Below are 19404 nucleotides of genomic sequence, written 5' to 3'. Positions count from 1 at the left end.
CTCCACCACCACCAGATGGCTGCACAGAGCTCTCTGGCTGCTTGGCCTAAGTAAGGTCGGCAGGTCAATGCCCTGTGCAGTGCAGGGTCTCTGAAACCCTGAAGGAGGGGACTAACCCTTGCCCCTCTGGTCTTGGTGTGCTGTTTGGGAGTCACAACTGGTGCTTTGATTTTGGCCTCTTCCTTTCAATTTTCAATCAACAGATTCCAGCCTCTTGCCCCGGGGTCATCTTACACCTGCAGGGTACTTGTTCAGAATCCTTCCCAGAGCACCTTCCCTTCACCTTCACTCCATTTCAGACCCCCATGTTGCTTTTTGTGAAGGTTCAGAATCCCGTTGGGCCCTTAAGATGTGTCCCCATCAAAGTTCACCGTCTTATGCCTGTCACTGCTCGGCATGGCCCACGAGGCATCTCCCATTCTGTCTTTGCTCACATCATTCCTGTCTGTTAATACCCACCCATCGATGCTCATATCTTCTGCCCCTCTATTTCTCTCAGCCTCTTGAAGACCCAGCTCAAAGTTCATCTCCAGGAAGTCTTCACTGGTTTGGCACCAGATGAAGGCTCACGCTACTGAGTACCCCATCAACATTTCCTTTCTTGGTAAGTGCTCTCTGGGTTTCAGGTTTGGTGGTTTCATGATGCTTTGTCAACAATCTTCAGGTGTTTCCTGTCACCCTAGCAAGGGAGGGCAAGAGTAAGTCTTTCTCTTCAAAGGAAAACAAGTCCTTTTTCCCTACTCTGGTCTGTGCCCTGCATTCATTGAGCCCTTAATCATTACTGGTGAGCTAAAGGGAGTGAGGAGGAGGTCCCCACACAATGGTGTGTGGGGACGAGGGCAGAGGGTGCCCTGGAGAGCAGCTCAGATGAAACAATCCAGATCCCCTATGTCCCCAAGGCTCCTTGTTGAACAGGATGGGAAGGACACTGTAAAAGGCAAAAGTCCCAGAAAAATTAGATTTTTAGTCTTCTTGGAAATCTAGTGCCTTCTGAGGCTTACTGAGAAAATGCAACCTCTCTGTTCACTCATTCATTCATTTATTCAGAACAATGTGTTGAGCATTGACTGGACTGTGGGTACTAGGAACATACAGATAGACCGAATGCCAGTCCTCAAAACCCCCAAGGTCTAATGGGGACACAGGCTAGTGAACAGCCTATTACTGTGGTGCAGAAGTGCCACGAGGGAGGAAAATGCAGGGCTCTGTGGGAGCACAGAAAGGGAGGGGCTGGAGGAGGCCATTGAAGGTTCCAGAATCAGTGACTAAGAGTTGAGCACTGAAGGGCCAGTGGGAATTAGCCATGTGAAGAATTAGGAAGAGGAACCAGCACTTGTGAAAGCATGAAGGGAAGACAACATGGAAGGCCAAGGGATTTATAAGGAATTCATTATGACGGGGCTGCCTGAGCAGGAGATCCAGGAGAGGTGCGTGAAGAGGGTGGCAGGAGCCAGATCTTGCAGTGTCTGTCAGCAGGTTCTGCAAAGCCTATTTGGACCTTTTGTTGGAGGTAGAGAGCCTGGAAGGCTTTCAAGCATAGGGGAGACATGATTGGATTTTCCTGTTAGGGGTGATCACTCTGCCTGCTGAGGGACGGAATGAGAACAAGTGACGCAGAAGGTGAGGAGGCCAGAGGGAAAGATACTGCTTGTCCCAGCTGACACAGTGTGGGTATGAACTGGTAAGAGATACTTTAGGGGTACAGTCACAGGCTCAGTGACCTGGGTGGACCTTTCAGGCTCTGAGGGGTCCATGGCAGACATGAGTGGGTAGTTCAGGGGGATTTAGATGTTGCCTGGAGTTCAGGAGACAGGCTGGGGCTGGGTCTCCAAGGAGATCTGGAGTCTGCATGGACGAGGCCTCCAACATAGAGGAGATGACACTAGGGGCAGGGGAGCAGAAGAGGGGAAAGCGGGGATATCTAGGGACCTAGAAGAGAAGGAGGAGCCACAAGGGGAATGGAGAAGGCAGGGTCATAGATAGAGAAGGTAAGTTGGGGGCAGGGATGGCATAGAAGCCCCAGTGGCGGCAGGTGGCAGAGTCAAAGGCAGCTGAGCTCAGGCATTTGGAGTCAGCAACACTGGGGTGATGCTTTCAATGGGACGGTGTGGGGCAGAGGCTGAGGCCATAGGCAGAAGGAGGAGTGGGAAATGAGACAGGAAAAAGACTCAGGGCTGCCCTTGGAAGGAATCTGAATATAAAGGAATTAATGAAAAGGGGTGGTGGTAGAAGGGAATGTCAGATTAAAGAAGTGTCTCGTTTGAGACTTTTTGGTTTGGGATGGAAGAAATGTATGGAGGGAAATGGGTCCAGCATGAGTAGTTAGGGATGTAGGGGAAATAAGAGAAGAGAATTCAGAGAGGGAGGACATCAGAGTACAGGTGGAGGGAGAGCCATCAGGTAAGGCCTGGGGCCCTTACTTGATGAGAGAGAAGGAGATGGGCTTTGTTGAGAGCCAGACTGGTGGAGTCAGGGCTCTGGAGCCTGGACCAGAAAGAAGGCCACTGAGGCAGACTGAGCTCTGTCCAGAGTGTGGTGAGAAGGAAGGATGGGGCAGTGCTCCTGTCCTCGTGGCTCTGTGATCTTCTCCATCAAGACTCTACTGTCTGGGGAAAGGAGCAAGGAGGCCACCGTAGTCTCCAACCCGATCTGGGGTGTGATTTGCTGGAGAGGGAGCTGGAGAGTGATAGCAGTATAGTAAGGGTTCTTGGAGTTGAGAATTTAGCCAGAAAGTACTCAAGGCAACAGTCCAGGGCTCTGGGCAACCTCTTGGCAGGAGTGAAGACAGGACGAGGTGGATAGGCTGGGGGAGAAGAGAGTGATCGAAGGTGGAAGGTGTTGCTAAGTTATCAGAGCCCCTCATGGGGATTTGGGAGAGCTTGAGGGCTGGGTGAGACGGGGTGTTGGAGTCTTTAACATTCCCAAGAAGCGGCAGGTTTTATCAAAGTCCTGGATGTGACCTTGGGTGGGGAGCCCAAGTGGAGCCCGGATGTGGGATCCTGGAGCGGAAGAGGTAGAGGTGCTGGATGGACAGAGCACAGGAGCCTGACATTATGGTGATGAAAGAGCTGCAGACTAAGTGACTGCAGGGGAGGGTGAGGTCTCCTTAAGGTGACGAGAGTTGGTGGCACTGGACCTAGCCCTCCCCTCAGGCCTGCCGAGATACAGTGGCTTGCCTGAGTACAGGCAACTAGAAAGTGGCTGAGAAAAATTAAAATTACTCTCATGTGTGGATTCTCTTACTCCTCCTACCTGCGCGAGCTGCCCATTTGGACGGACGTTTCGGTTCACTGAAAGCTTGGTCTGCAAGCCCTTTTATGCTGGCTGAATTTGTAATATGTAGTCACCGTGTGACTTAGGGAAACGCACGGCATGTTCTGCGAGCCTCTGTGCAATGAAGGGTTGAACCGTGGGTTTTCGACCATGTCAAGTGGAGTCCGAGTGACTCCCTGGAAGAGGCTAAGGCCCCCCCGCCCCGGGGGCAGGACTGAGGGGAGTCTGAGTGGGGACGGGCTCCTGGTTGCCACCTGAGAAGCTGTTTTTGGATCTGAGTACTGCAGTTCTGCAGGAGATTTTGGGCGGAGCGAGGATTCAGCTGTCCAAAGCAATGTTAAAATTGGTCTTGCCCAGGGCCGCCTGGGTAGCTCAGTTGGTTAAGTGTCTGACTTCAGCTCAGGCCACGATCTCACAGTTCATGGGTTTGAGCCCCATGTCGGGCTCTGTGCTGACAGCTCAGAGCCGGGAGCCTGCTGCAGATTCTGCGTCTCCTTCTATCTCTGCCCCTCCCCCACTTGTGCTCTGTCTCTCTCACACAAGAATAAATAAGCATTAAAAAAAAAAAATTCGGTCTTGCCTGGCCCTTACCCTGCACGAGCCTTTTGCTGTTGTGTGCTGTAGGGCATGTCCCTGGTGGTGCGTCCTTATTTGCGGACCCTTGTTAGTTTGAATGTTAGGCACTTGGCGGGCAACTGGGCAGCTCCAGAGCCCTGCCCTGAGCCCACTGAAAAGCCAGTGCTCTTCTGAGGTGGTCATGGTGCCCTTCCAGAAATCGAATTTTACTAAAGTGGTTTTGATGGGCTGAGGGCTTGGGCGCTCAGTAACCTCGAAGATGGATTACATCCTGAGTCTAGCAAGTGGGACAGACAGGTCCTGTAGCCAAGGGACAAAGCCCAGACCTGTTCTTCGTCACCTAGCACCAGCTGGAATCTCTTGTCCCTGGGCTGGCAGCTGTGAGGGATCACTTGGCCACCAGGCAACCTTCCCAGCTGGGACCTTCGTGAGAGTCTGTGCCAGAGAAACGACATCTGTGAGTCACTGCTCAGGGGAAAACCCAGCTGCTCTGCTCAGTCCCGGGCCCTGTGGCCGTGGGGAAGGGCCAGCAGGCAGAGCAAGAGTCGAAGATAGGCTACTTTGTTTTTCTCAGTTTCTACAGCAGCTTTCCAGATTTGCATTTCCTGATTTCAGAAGGGAAGTTAGGAGGTGGGACTGGAACCAAAGAGGCAGATGGAAGGCCCACAGCTACGGAGTGTGGAGGGCTTGAGCTGAGCTGTTGGACCTATTCCTCAGACCCACTGGGTTCTCACCTTTGTCCCCCCACTTTGCTTCTGACCCACAGGTGGTGACAGCCAGGCTTTTAGTCTCCACGTGGTATGCTTGGGGCAGTGAGTGTCAGGAAATGGGGGTGACTCTTGTGTGGGCAAGATGAATCAGGGGAAAGTCTCCCCAAATACTGGGAGAGAGGAACTGGGGAGGAGGGTGAGGTTTGTTTCACAACACAGAAGGATGGATCCTTGGTGCCGTGGCAATTCTCTTCACTGAAGGGAATGTCATCCAGGTGTGGGCCTGACAGCCATACATGTTAGTGGGCTAGCCCTGGAGCAGTCCCTGCGAGGACTGGGGTGATTACTTGGGACCATGGTGGGAAGGGCTGGTGGCTGAGGATGTCATTCTTCATGACAGTGAAATCACCTCGGAGACTGAGAAGCCCTTCACGGGGGAGAGGGACCAGAATCTCTTCACTTAACCTGAGCTTGCAGTAAGCCAAGTGTCTTTGAGCTCCATGTTTGGTTGAGTCTTAGTGGGTCAGGGAGCCTGCCTTGCTCTGTGTGACACAGATAAACCTCAAGCGTATGGCTCAGTTTCCAGCAGTGGGTTTGGGGAGTGATGTGAGCAGGTGGGAGTGTGTGTGGGGCTTGCCTGGAGTAGCAGCCAGTATGGCAAAAGTCCTACAAACCAGCCAGGAAGGGAATGCTTGAGGCCGTTGGGGATATTTAGTCTAGAGAAGAGAACAGGAGAGTGTTTTGGAACACTTCTTGCTCCAGATGGCGGAACTGGGGCCAGCAGACGGAAATAACAGGAAGAAAAACTGCAAACCGCCAGAGATACACCTGTCTGATCATTTTAACACAACAGAACCTGGTGGTTAACATCCTGGGCTCTAGAGCAGCGTTACGATGGGCGTAGTCACAAACCTGCTCACAGATGTGGTTACGAGACCTGTTCGGTGTTGGCTTGCACCACGATTTTTAAAAATTCCATCAGTAAACAATACAAATTGAGAAATTATGCTTATACATCTGTATTTATAACCTCTCTTGAAAAACCTGAAGGGCTGATCACTCAGGTTCATGTTCTGTCATGGAACAATAAACGGTACCAGGATGACAGCTGCCCCCTCCCAGGTCATCACAGATGCCACTCTCCTCCACCTTTCTTACACCTGCATGGCTTTCACTGATTCACAGGTACCCAGCCCTTTGGAGGGATTGCAGTTTGCAACTCTGTTCTAGTTAAGAGCTCAGGGTTTGAGTCCTGGCTTTGCCACTTTCAAGCAGTCGTGATCTTAGGCAAGTGAGTCAACGTCTCCAAGCCACAATTTCCTTTTCTGAATATGGGATTTATAACAATACTGACCTGGTGGGGTTAGAGAACTCATGGATAGTGGCTAACGCAGAGTGGGGCACTTGACCAGAGCTCACCAACTATTAGCTGCCCGGGGAGCTGTCCAACAGTGGAAAGGGCGTTCTCACAAAGTCTTGGGGCTCCATCACCAGCATCAGACCTGCAGAAGTCGAGGACTGCAGAAGAGAAAAGCCACCAAAGATCTCTGAAATAAAGGGGTCATGTGCCAGTTCTCCATGGACCATCTCCAATGACCAAGTCAAAGGTGTCGGTTTAGGGGTGCCCTTGGTGCTCATTAAAATCAGATTTTGTCTAAAAGGGACCACGAGGAGCCAGAAAGAATGTGTTACTTTGAGTAACCTGCACCTTCTTGGGAAGCTGTCACATGCTCAGAGTGGGGTGGGGTTCCAGCTCTACCTGCCACTTCCTTTTCTGCTGCAGGATTACTTTGAGTTCACTGGTAGCATTTCCTCCCTCACTAGCTGGCAGAGGGTCATCAGTCAGCTCTGCAGACTGAGCAGCCCCAGGGCAGCCAAACCCATCCCTATTCCTTAACCCTGTGATAGAGCCTTCAGTATGTCAGGACCTGTCTGGGACCTGGGTCTCCCTCTGGGTGGGGTCTGAGCAGTATGGGTGCCCTTCGGGAGGTCTGATGAAAGATACTTTGACAGCTGATTCCCACCAGGCCCTGAGACGTCCCCTGCTGAAACAGGTGACTGAAAGATTTGTTTCCGTATCCTAAGCCTTCATGCATTTCCTGACTCTAGAAGCTGAGCCTGCTTTACGTACTTGGGATGCTGAGCTAAGAGTGGACATATCCTTGCTCAGGGAGGTATCAGAGGAGAGGAGAGAGTGAAACTCCAGTTCATGAGCACAGAAGGACAAGGGAAACAGTCCATGTGTGCCACACATGCCTGGGCAGAAGCTTGGGGGAGATGGGGGACAGACCCCCCAAGTCTGGAGCCACAGGAAGGCAGCCTGTGGGGATCAGAGGATGATGGCTGTAGACATGGGTACAAAGGATGGCAGGTGAAGTGGGGTGAGTGGAATGAGCAGGGGATTCACTCTGAGTCTCTTTCCCTTGTTGCTTCTCCACTCCTCCATTTTTCCTCACTTCTCCTCTTTGGCATTCGCTGTGGCCCCAACACCTACATAGTGTTACAGCCGGAGAGCGGCTGTCAGGCACCTGCCCACTTGCTTCAGCCCTAGGTGGCACTTCACATGCGTGGATCTCCCTTTTGGCTGGCCTGAATAGCACAGAGCGGTAAGAAGCTGATGTTGGTCCAGAACCTGGCTGCCTGCAGAATCTTGAGGCCAAGCCCTGACCTGCAGCCTGACTTATCCAGATGTCAGGGCCCAAGCTCTCGTTCCTGTGTTCGAGCTAATTGGTCTGTTTAGAGAAGCATTTTTGCCTCTGCCCTTTGGGCACCTGTTCCTGGGAAGCTGTCCCTCATTTAGTGTTGGCCTTTGCACTGGGCCTCTATAGCTGCTGAGTCTTCATCTGACGTCATCTGGCATCATCATCTGACGCCATGTCTCATGGCCTCTGGCTTGAATCTGGGGGGCTGGAAACTTGTTCAGGCAGTAGAGTGTAAATTAAATATTAGATCTAAGAGGATTTCACATACCTCATAGCATGACCTAGTTGGGATATTTATTTGGTGTTATCCTGGTTCTCCCAAATTAATAATTGAGTAAAGTCGTGTTTTGACATTCAGAGCTGATTTGCTTACATTTTGCTGAACTGCACCTGCTTTGTAAGAGAGTGGGTGTGAGTCGGGAGGCTGGGAGAAGTGGGGGCAGACAACAAAAGCTTTAACAGAGATGCGTGGATTGAACATTTTATACATGAAAACACAATTCAGCCCTCAAATTGTGGGTCATAAACTATGTGACAAGCCCGGGAGTAGACTCCAGTGGCAGAATAAAGTCATGGATGGTACTGGCTTCTCTTAGCAAGTTTGTGTTGGGGAAATCATAGCAAATACACAAGCACCAGCTGAATAGCAGAGTACGAAGACAGACACGCGTCCCCCTTTCCACTGCACATACACTCATGATCAGATGCCCATCTGTACATATCTGGCCACACACGAAAGACCCATCCAGGTTTTGAGATTTTGGCCACCCAAACCTACAAGTAAAATCTCCCCACTTTGAATCTGCATTTCATCGTAGCATTGTGGTCTGACATGGGCTCTGGAGCCAGAGGATTTGGGTGAGAATCTGGCTCCTTCCGTGCTAGCTGTTGGAACGTATACAAGCCACATAACCTCTCTGTGCTTCAATGTCCTCATCTGTAAAATAGAGATTATACTTTACAGGATTTCTTAGCGGTTTAAAGAAGTTAAAACGGGTGCATGCTTAGAATGGTGCATGACACATGGGAGTGTTCAATAGTCGTGGCCATTATTCCTAAGATCTCACCGCTCACAGAGGGAGATGGCAGTCATTCAGGCCATAGGGGGAACAGGAGGCTCATTTGTAGGATGAGAAAGTAGGACAATTAAAAGAATATGTGCTTGGATTTAGGAGAAGAGAAGGTCCTGGCAACTTGGTTCTTCCCTTACAGCCACTGAGCCCCGACTCCATTCCATTCATCAAGGATACAAGAGAATCTGCCACTCACACATCATGTAAGGGTTATGGGAAAACAGAGATCCTTGAGGCATGGAATCCACAGTGTGCTTCAGGAGGTGAAACAAATAGAGAAAAACAAAGAGTCTTAGAGCATGAAAAACACCACCAAAACTTAAGAAGACTCATTAAGTTGTGGGTAGGAAGGTCAGAAAAGACTTGTGTGTTTTGGAGGAGAAGGTGTTACAGGTGTCAGGAACAGTATGGATCAGAGCAGGGAAGCAGGAAAGCTTCGCCTTTATGTGAGAACAGGGCAGGGTCTAATTTGGTTGGGGCAAACTAGGATAAGAAGGGTTGCTTTGAGCTACCAATGGAGAGAGGAAATGAAAAACGAAGGTGAGACTTGGCACGTTGTCGACAGGCAACAGAGGGTCACTAAAGGTACCTAAATGGGGATATTGGAGGTCAAATCTTGTTATATTTTAAAGCTAAGAGAATCTAGTGGGTAAGGAAGACAGAGGAGTCCAAGATTACAGCACATTTTTCTACCTGGGTGACCGAGGACATGGTGATATTTGCCAGAAATAGGCAAGTCAGAAAAGGGGACTGGTTCAGTAACAGAAATTGCTCTGCCGGGACAGTTTTGGTGGCAAATGTCAGTGAGTCATCCCAGTGGCAGTGACCTGCCAGCTGTTGGAAATGGAGGCGCCAAAGAGAGAGGCTGAGGACAGGGATATGGATTAGGAGCTAGCTCCAAAGACAGTCATAGAATGGGAATGTATCATGGCACAGGAAGGGACTGAGGGAGAAGGGAAGAGGGCTAAGGCTAGACCTTGGCAACAGAACACTGATGGGAAAGACGGAAGAAGAGGAGCCTGAGGAAGGCTAAAGAGGAATAATTACTAATGAGGAGAAGTAAGGCAGTTCCGTGTCATGGAAACCAACAAAAATGGAGATGTCAAGAGGGTAAGACCCAAGAAAAGCCAGTGACCTTGGAGAGGCGTCCGCATATAGTTCTGGGATGATGCCATATTGCTGGGTCCAAATAATTTTTGAATTATATGGAAAAAAAACCCCAGACTGTGTGAGGACCACACGTTTAAGAATAAGGGAAAATAAGGAGTGAGAGAGTAAGGTAGTGCAAGGAGGAGGTGGCTCAAAGAGTTATGGGAAACCCGAAGTGCTTTGTAGAATGAAGGGAAAGATGTGCTGTGAGCTCACTCAGTCCCGCCTACCTTCCTAATGCAAGAAACTAAGATCAGAAAAGAGAACAAGAGAAGGAGGCTGGATGGTTTGCCGGATACCAGAATATGAAGAAATTGATGTGAGTGCCAGAAACGGGGAGTGGAAGAAGGCATATATAAACTCATCACTGAGAAAACAAAGATTAATTACAAAGTAGAATCAGTTGATTATGAACTGAATACTGAACCAGTTAAGATAGCTTAACAGAAAACATTTATTCTTAAGGCACGCAACTTAGATGAAATTAAATATATTTAAAATGCTGGGGAGGCAAAGGGGAAGCAGGTCATGTTTCTCCAATCCAGTCCTTGATCAGTGCTGTGACTTTCCGGGAGTTCCTGACCCCTCTCCGTCTCAGAGTCTCACCTGCATAGTAGGGATGGTAATACTTCCCAAGGTTGTTGCATTGTCCTAAGGACTGGATGAGACATTCAGGAACCTGAATGCATGAGAGCTGTTATCCCAGGGTTTTCCACGTTGTAAGCAGGTGCTCAGTAAATACTGGTTACCATTGCTATAAGCTTTTCTCGGCTGTGTGTTAGTGCAGTCTCGGGGGGAGTCGTTTGGCAACTGGGGCCCCGGGACTTAGCTGGACAAATGCTAACACTGGCCCTGGATAGATAAGTGCAGCTAATATAAAAAAGGATGATTGTATGTGACTTTCCAAAAGGGAAAAGGGAAGAGAAGGGGGAGACTAGAGAAATAGTGTGTGTGTGTGTGTGTGTGTGTGTGTATGTGTGTGTGTGTGTGTGTGTGTATGGTACAACTAGGGAAAGACAGCACTCGATGACTGGTAGAAATGGACGCCACTGAGCCACTGCACAGTTGGCTTCAGTACCGGAAACCCAACCAAGTTGTGGCTTCCCAGTTTGCGCTTGTGAATGTTGGTGCCCCTTTTCAACTCCCCAGGCAAGGCTGCAAACATATAGTCTAGAGTCTCTCTCATTTTGACTTTGTAGCAATGCCCTTCTAATCAATGCCTACCGATTCTCCTCCTGCCTGCCCCCTACCTCAAGAAATGAGAGGACTACTGAGAGCATCAGCCCCAAAGATTTGGTGTTCGGCTCAAATTCATGATCTACCTTCTCCAAGTGTCAGCTTTCTCCTCTCTGATGATGACCTACTATGCACCATTTTGACTGTCTATGGACTTACAGAACTTACCTCTCCAAGCGGGTGCTCTTCTGGGGTATTGTGATCAAGTATGCATTGATCTCACCCAGAACCTTCCCTCTTTTGCATCATGTTTTTTCCAGTCCAAGGACGCCTTCACCCTGCCTCATGAGGCAGCTTCTCTTTGGCACCACTCCTCCCTTCAGCCACGATGTCGGAGTTCCTGAGCCCTGCCTCGTGTGCATGAGGTCTGACCGGTGGGGAGGCGGGTAGAGTGAACGCTGAACCCCAGGTGTCACGGGGCATGGCTCGCTGTGCTGCAAGGTGAGCTGTGGGTCATCTGGGGCCAGCTTTGAATCCCAGACTACTTTCCCCCTAACTACCTTCCCCTTGCTATCTCTTTCAGAGTGCGTGGGGGTGGAAATGCAATCTCATTGAAAAATTAACTGAAACAGCTGCTGGCAAGCTCCGCTACAAAGTAACTTCATGCATTTCAGTCTTCAAAATGACTTTTGGACAATCTTTTGTTTATCTCCAGCATTGCTCTTCTCCATTAGCAGAAAGATACACACGCATTAGCTTGTGTGTATCTACAGGGACGCCTCCCTCTCTCTCCCCCTACTCTTTCCACCCTCCCCACCCCCAAAAGCTGATGTGTTAATTAGTGGGGATGGTGCATTGTTCAAACTGTCACAATGTGTGAAGAAGCCAGACTGAAGATGAGGTAGGCCATCAGCATGAATTCCGTTCTCCAGGAAAGATGGGAAATTCTTGCGTGCCGGAGAGAGTAATCACTTTATTTCAGTCTCAGCTGCATACCGGGTTTCGTCGGCTACTGTAAGGTTGAGTAATCCCAGATTGCTGGGGCTGCTCTCCCATGCATTAAATGAGAGAATATGCAAATACTAGGTAACCTGTAAGTGCTGAATAAAGGTTATCCTTTTATCCTAGTTTTCCTCAATAATATATTTTGAATTTGTTACATGGGAATTTATCTAATGTCAAATAAGTCGGTGGAGTTCTGGACCATCTTGATCTTTCCTGATCTGCCTGGAGTCAATCAACAATCCTGGGGTAATGGGTGGGGACGAAACATGGGGGTCCCAGAGCCAATACCTAAAAATACGCACAGAGGTCATGGGGGATAACGCCTGGGAGGATGCCAGGAGAATTCCTGCTTCTTCGTGAGAGATACTCATTTATCCATAAATCGTTTGTCCACGGCCTTGTTGCTTGGTGACCCGTGTGACTGAGCCATGCGGTAAAGGTGGTGACAAAGATCTACCTCTACCAGGCTCCTTGCACTTGGAGGAAGGACATCTCCTCGTGAGGCCCACCCTCTGCCTCCCAGCTCGTCAGTCAGTCTGAAACTTGTCCCTCCGATTGTCTCATTCCATTTGTGATCACGTGTCACCTGGTTCCTTTTCTCTATTTACTATTCCTTAGGCTTCTCTGCTCTTTGAAAACTGAGGGAGGGTTGAGTTGCCGTGGCAACCCCCTACCCCCACCTCTCTTCTGTTTCTCAACAATTTTTCTACATTTTAATAAAATCACTATTTATAGTGTGCAAAGCTTCATTCCCCTCCACCGCAGCTCTGCAAGGGAGATTTCCTGTCTGACCAGAATACTGATGACTAAAACATGGCTTTCCAGAGAGGCAGCAGGGCGGGGGCCCTCCAGGGCAAGCACGTTGCTAGACATATGTGTTCGGGACCAGGGTTTGACCTGTATACATGAAGAACCACAGTGGACAGGGCCGAATCCCCAGCCTTGTAAAATATGCCGTGCTAAATACAGATAAAATATACATGTTGAATTCGGCTGGAGGGGGGAAGGCATGAGATAAGGCGTTCCTACCTTTGTTACACTGACAGAAGGAACTGAAGTCCTGGGCTCTGATCGTACCAGGCTGAGATGTAGCCAGCCTGCCAGGAATAGTTGGGATTTGCAACACTGAAGGTGGCTCAAAGCCGGCATGGAATCATGGCGGGGCTGGGGGTGGGGGTGGGGGAACACAGAGGCTTCATCGTTTGCTAGCTCAGAGACCTCAGTGTTCTCAACTGTATACTGTCTACCTTGTAGGGCTGCTGTGAGGGGCAGAGATATCATACTCCAGGCATTTGGTGGTAATATGGCCTCACGGTTAAGCCTCTGGGCTCTGGAGTAGGCTTCGGATCCTGGCTCTGCCAACCTCTAGTTTTATGACTTGAGGCAAGGCACTCAACCTCTCCATCAATCACCTTTCTCATCTTTAAAATGGGGGCAATAATAATAGAGCCTGCCTTTCAGGGTGGTTTCCAGAATTCGACAAGTTAATACAGTACAGGCTTAGAACGGTGCCTGGTAAAATGGCTATTGTCATTGATTATTGGCATTTAGTACGTGAAAGCTACTATTTCCCCAGTTTATCGACACTCATGAAGACTAGTCCAAACCTGGGGCTTTACCAAGGGCTGTATAGCTATTGAGGGATGGTCGCTTCTCAATTCTTAGTGTTCATGGGTAACAACATGCATTCTTTGCTAAACAAACTTATATGGAATCAAGGTGGATTATTTTAGCTTAAGTCTGATTTGAATTTAAGATATTATTTATCCACTCTGATGGCTCACAGGTGAGTGAGGTGATGTAGTGGCACTCTGATAGCAGTGCTTCTCATTTGCCTTTTTTAAATGCTTATTTATTTTTGAGAGAGAGAGAAAGAGCGCGAGCGAGCGCACACGCACAAGTGGGACAGGGGCAGAGAGAGAGGGAAACCTAGAATCCCAAGCAGACTCCAGGCTCCGAGCTGTCAGCACAGAGCCCAACACGGGGCTTGAACTCACAAACTGTGAGATCGTGACCTGAGCTGAAGTCAATGCCGAACCAACCGAGCTACCCAGGCGCCCCAGCAGGGTTTCTCAAACCTTCATGTGCCTATGAGTCACTTGGAGATTTTATTAAAATTCAGATTCTAATTCGGTAGGTTTGGGGTGGAGTCTGAGATTATGCATTTCTGGCAAGCTCTTAGGTAATGCTGATGCCGCTGGTCCTTGGGGACCAGTAAGTAGCGAGATTATGAGGTTTTTGAATACAGCTCTTCCTGAAGATGCCTTTGCATATAAGTGTGGGTTTAGAGGAAGGGGTTCCTCCCATTTTCTACCCACATACAAAGCTGGAATCACCCGATATTAGTAGAGCTGGGCTCTCGCGAGGGAATGAGATTAAGAATGATCAGTGAAAGCTAGACACTTCTTTCCCCCCACCGTCCCCTGAGGTCTTTTTGACAAAGGAAGTTAAGTAAAGCTGTATGCAATCGTCTGGCTTTTGGCCAGAAAGCTCAGAGGTGTCTGACTGCATTATATAAGGGTTTTCCTCTTGCTTTACGAGTGTGATTATTCACTTTGGTTTGTTCTTCAAGTGTTTTCAGAACCCAATAAAAAGACCATCATTTTTAGGGTGGCATTTTAGAATGGGGGGGGAGACACTGATTTACCCAGAATATTTTCAAGAGAGGATTGTCGGACTGAAATGCAAGTGAAATTGGGCCAAAGACATAATTATTAAAATATTAACTCGAAATTTCGACTCCTGCTTACCTAAAAGCACTGCTTTCCTACTACAAATCTCTGACAATCTCTGATTTCAGTTGAAGCTTTCTTTTTTGTTTTTGTTTTTTGTTTGTTTGTTTGTTTGTTTGTTTGAAAACACCTCTAAACTCTTGACATGTTTTTAACAACGAACAATAGTGGTGCTATAAAGCAGCTGCAAATCACTTCTGAATTACCAGTGGAGGGATTAAAGGTCCGTGTTATAAAATGAGAGGGTTAGCTACTTTAGAAGATGAATCAGCCAATGACTCACAATTACCAGTTTTGTGACTTAAAAATCCCAGTGATTGTGAGCTTCTCCTTGGAGAACGGGCATTCTTTGAAGAAATACGTGACATGAGAGAAAGGAACGCGAAAATGTGAAGTATAGTTCTTTAAATTCTGGATCGCCATGATTCAAAAGAGCATGGTAAGAACATGTCTGTGCATTCTACTAAGAAGATCATCTCAACTGGATTTAGGCTTTTAGCGATGTGATCTACCCCCTTTGTTGCAAGGCAGTATTGTGTGGTCATCTCTACTAGCTTATTAAACAAGATCTGCATCATCTCGCAAAAAGGCCCGAGGATCAAGATACGTTGATGCCAGCTAGGAAGGAACCGCCCCTCAAGGTGCTTTCGTTTGGTATTAAGTTTCTGACAGGTTGAACCATGTATTCCTTTTTGCCAAGTAGTATCCATCGTGTGAACGTACTATGATTTTGTTTATCCATTCCGTTATACATTGGTTTCCGGTTTTTGGAAAACAAATAAAGCTGCAAGGGACATTTGCATCCAAGTGTTTTGTGGCTTCCGGCTGTGTGGTATGGGAGTACCGAACATGTTCTCTTATCCTCACTCGCCATCCGTATATTCTCGGAAAAGGTTTTGTACATTTAAATCAGGTTGGCTCTTTATTTTGAATAGAACTAGTGTTTTGCAAATGTTTAAAAAAAAAAAAAAGAGGGAAGTGTCCCTTTAATGTCACATTTAACCCTTGTAGACGCAGACACGGTCAGCTCATAACAACCCAGGTAGGAGACAGGAAAATATGGACAGATATGGACAACAATCTATATTTCAAAATACAAAGTTTTTCCAGAGTGTTAGATGTTAAAAGTCTTTTCAAGTGGAGACCACGCAAATAAGATTCCAGATGAAAGTCTCTTCAGTTGGTGTGTACAACCGTTGGGAAAGATGAAATGACATGTATCTCAGAATTGCTATTATGACCCTTCCTTAAAACAGAAGAGCTTTGTTCCTTCTGAGCTAGTGGGAACCTGTTATAGTAGCAGCCTTATAATTTGTCACTGAGTAAATCACCAACACCAAGTTACATTAATTATATCTTACTCTTTGGTTCCCTAAATTCCCCTTTAATAGGCCCGAAGGAGTTGCAATGAATAACATGGATCGAGACCCATTTGCAACCCTTAGGCTTAGTTTTTCTTTTCCAGTAAATATATGTTCTTTCTCTGTTATTGCAAGGAGGAAAATCCATATTTGAAGTTTTGTTAAGAAGTGTGCTTGGCATTATCAGTAGCTAAACTCTTGCTTTAAGTGAATGGTTCTTAGTGACTGCAATGGTTTAAGTTTGGTGCCTTCTGCAGGCTTGCTTCCGGCAGATTCCACACAGATAAGAGGATGTGTAGGTAATTTTGAGCTGGGAATCATTTTGACTGAGGGTTCGTAGAGATACGAACAGGCAAATTCTGTACAGTTTAAGCACAAGAGCTCTTGTCCAAGTGGCACACTTCCAAGGATCGGAGATTGAAGTAGCCCTCTGATGAAGTCTAGAAACTACTGGAAATTTTTAAGTGCTGAGGTTAAAATTACACTTGAGATAAAATCTGATTTCCTGTTTCTAAGTCTGCAAGCTTACAATAAGGACCTTGAAGGTTCCTGGAATAATAAACAGATCTTCTAAAACAGCAAGTGAATGAGGTAAGTGTGGTTGACTTGAAAGCACAGATTAACTTCCTCAACACGACTCATGTGTTTCAAAATTAAGAGGGAAAATTTCCAAGAGAGGGACATATTTGGGGTTTTATTGAATCCAAAATATTTGTAAGCACTGCAAAAGTTTGACATGTTATTTTAGGGCTTTCCACTGCTAAGTCAACTATCCAGTTTCCTTGGAGTGCATTTGTTTTACGAATCTAGAGTTGAGAGCCTCTGAACAGAGGTACCTCAAAGTGTCACGGCTTTTGCAACTTGTGGAGGACAACCAACCTGGCCTGGGCTGCAGGATGCTGAAAACACCCTTCCCCTCCTCATTTGCTGCACTCGGTTCTTTCTACATACTTGTCAAGACTGAATTTCTGCCTCAGTCGGTTAAGTGTCCGACTTCAGCTCAGGTCACAATCTCCCGGTTCATGGGTTGGAGCCCCGCGCCGGGCTCTGTGCTGACAGCTCGGAGCCTGGAGCCTGCTTCGGATTCTGTGTCTCCCTCTCTCTCTCTCTGACCGTCCCCCGTTCATGCTCTGTCTCTCTCTGTCTCAAAAATAAACGTTAAAAAAAAATTAAAAAAAAAAAAGGATACTTCCCAGAGATCTTCGAGGGGAAAGACCACCTAAAGTAAGTCTTGAAAGTAACTAGTGACACTCCAGCTGAGGAGAAGAGGGTGGATGGGTGGAGTGGGGCAGAAAAAAGGCGTGGGCAGAGGGAGCAGCAAATGTGAAGGAGTAGAGAGAGCATATTACATGCAAGGAGTTCATAGTAACTGAGGGTGATGGAAGCAGAGAGCACCTGTTAGAGAGGGATAAAGAATGAGGTTAGAAAGGTCAACAGGGGCTAGATGATGAAGGGCCTTGGATGTCATGCTAGAAAGTTTGGGCTTTGTTCTCAAAGGATAAAGGGCAAGTCACTGAAGTATTTTAGCCAGGAGAGTCATTAGCATATTTGTGGTTTCCAGACATCACTTGGGCTGTAGCATGAAAAATGGACGAGGCTACTGCAGCAAAATAGGCAAGAAATTATAAGATACGGCAACCACTCAGAGGTGGAGCGGGTGGTGGACGTTGTGGTGAGAATTTATTGGCTGTAAAAAGGGAGGGAGAAGGAGAAGTCTGAGATTAGATGATCCTCAGACTTCCAAACAGGAGGATTAAGGAGAAGTGGTTCCATTCCCCAAATTATGAAATACGGTTAGGGTGTGATGTGGTTCTGAGTGCAGGAAATGAGTCACTCTGGGTCGGACATGTTGAGTGTGAGGTCCCTTGGATAGTTTGGAGACCATCTAATAAGATATTTCTAGCAAAGAGATTGGTATACACAAGAGAGATCATCTGTGTGTGGATCAGAAAACTCCATAAGGCTGGCTAACAAAATCCTGGCTTACTGGAAGGTTGTAGAAGAATCTCATTAAACTCAGGGGCAGGAGGTAGAGTTGGGAAATTTACATACTGGAAATTTGTCAGTAGCTACTATCTCTCAGGGAAGCAGTGTGATTGTTTTGTTTCATGTCCATTTCATTCTCTTTGCTTCTCTTCTAGGCTTAGTTACGGCTCTACCAGAATATGGATTACATGGATTTAGTGTCATCAAGAGACTGACCTTAGCTCAATTCTACAAGACTTAGATCTCTGCTTAATTGTCTCTAGGTCTTCAAGTCTCAATGACAAATTCTAGGGAGAGAGAAATCTAATTGGCTCAGTGAGGGTCGGTGAGGTGACCGCTGGTGGATAGAGAAGGAGTTTATGTGGGTTCTAGGGCTCTCCCTTCTAGGCTGGTGGGTAGCAGGTTCTCTAAGGATGGAATGTGAGCAGAAAGAAATGTACCTCCTGAGAAAACAACTGGTACCTGGACTACTGTATGAATAGCACTCAGGAGATAGATCTGGGCTGGAGAGAAGGATTTGGGGAAGCAGTTAAATCTAAGATGTTGGCTGAGATAACCCACGGAGAATTTAGATGCTGAGAGAAGGTCATGGCTCAGATCATACCTTGGGGAGCAGCAGGATTTAAGAAGTGACAGAAGGAAGGCATGTCAGTGAACGTGACTGGGAACAGATGGAAAGAAAGGTAAGAAGAAGGATAGCATCACAAAATTGGAGAAGGAGGGAGCGGTCAAAGGGCATCAAATTCCACAGAGAGTGGGTAGGATGAGAACTAAAGGCTGACAAGGAAACCAGGAGTGAGGGACTATTCAGTGAGGAGATGGAGACAGAAGCCGGATGATGGTGGGATGCGGTGAAGTAGAATATCAAATACATGAGGGGTCAGGGAGCAGAGACAACTTCTGTCTAAAAAGCTTGACTTTGAATGGAAAGGGGCAAATGGAGCTAAAGATGGACCCATGGTGGAGGAAGCATTTACTTAGTAATCAAAGACTCCAGGGTGGGGAAGGGCGCCTGGGTGGCTCAGTCAGTTGGGCGTCAGCCTCTCAGTTTCCGCTCAGGTCATGGCCTCAGTTTCATGAGTTCGGGCCCCGAGTCGGGCTCCGCGCCGACAGTGTGGAGCCTGCTTGGGCTTCTCTCTCTCTCTTTCTCTGTCTCTCTTCCTCTCTCTCTGCCCCTCCCCTGCTCATGCTGTCTCTGTCCCTCTCCAAATAAATAAATAAACTTGAAAGAAAAAAAAAAGATTCCAGGGTGGGAAGATATTGAGTACATGGCCAAGACAGATAATATTTGGTGAAGCCAAGTTTGGGAGAAGGTTGAACAGCATGAACCAGAGCTCCAGAGATGGGGACACTGTTTCCACTGAAGCGAGAGGGAGAAATGTAAGAGGCACCAAATAAATATTTGTGAATAACAAATGAATCGACTCATGGAGGGGTGATGGAGCCAATTTGCAGAACTGAGGTTTCTATAGCCCTTGGGGTCTCACTTTAAGGCAAGAGGGCTTCCTGATCGCACCACCTTAAATCGCACAACTATGCGTGTAGTTTCTTCATTTGTGCAAAGTGTGTGAGGGTACCTCCTCTGCCGATTTTACAGATTACAGATTTTACAGATTGTTTTTAAATAAATATATGTGATATATATGCTCTATCTATTCTTA

The 19404-nt window shown here is 47.5% G+C and overlaps 1 protein-coding gene and 1 long non-coding RNA gene across 2 annotated transcripts in view; one reads left to right on the top strand and one right to left on the bottom strand.

The window, feature by feature from the left end:
• Positions 1-10452: 10452 nt before the first annotated feature.
• Positions 10453-11786, top strand: LOC131504212 (uncharacterized). The gene is made up of 2 exons (XR_009257864.1): positions 10453-11160; positions 11243-11786. It is a non-coding gene; the product is annotated as an uncharacterized LOC131504212 (long non-coding RNA).
• Positions 11787-15464: 3678 nt separating this feature from the next.
• Positions 15465-19404, bottom strand: part of KCNA3 (potassium voltage-gated channel subfamily A member 3) — a 28301-nt gene continuing 24361 nt past the window's right edge. Inside the window, exon 3 of the mRNA XM_058716246.1 lies at positions 15465-16897. The gene's annotated coding sequence lies outside the window, so the exon portion shown is untranslated. The remainder of the gene's footprint in view (positions 16898-19404) is intronic.

The sequence above is a fragment of the Neofelis nebulosa genome, chromosome 2 (assembly GCF_028018385.1).
Source record: "Neofelis nebulosa isolate mNeoNeb1 chromosome 2, mNeoNeb1.pri, whole genome shotgun sequence".
Classification (NCBI taxonomy): Eukaryota; Metazoa; Chordata; class Mammalia; order Carnivora; family Felidae; genus Neofelis; species Neofelis nebulosa.
Note: the sequence above shows the minus strand (reverse complement) of the source record. Positions and strands in the feature narration are given on the sequence as shown.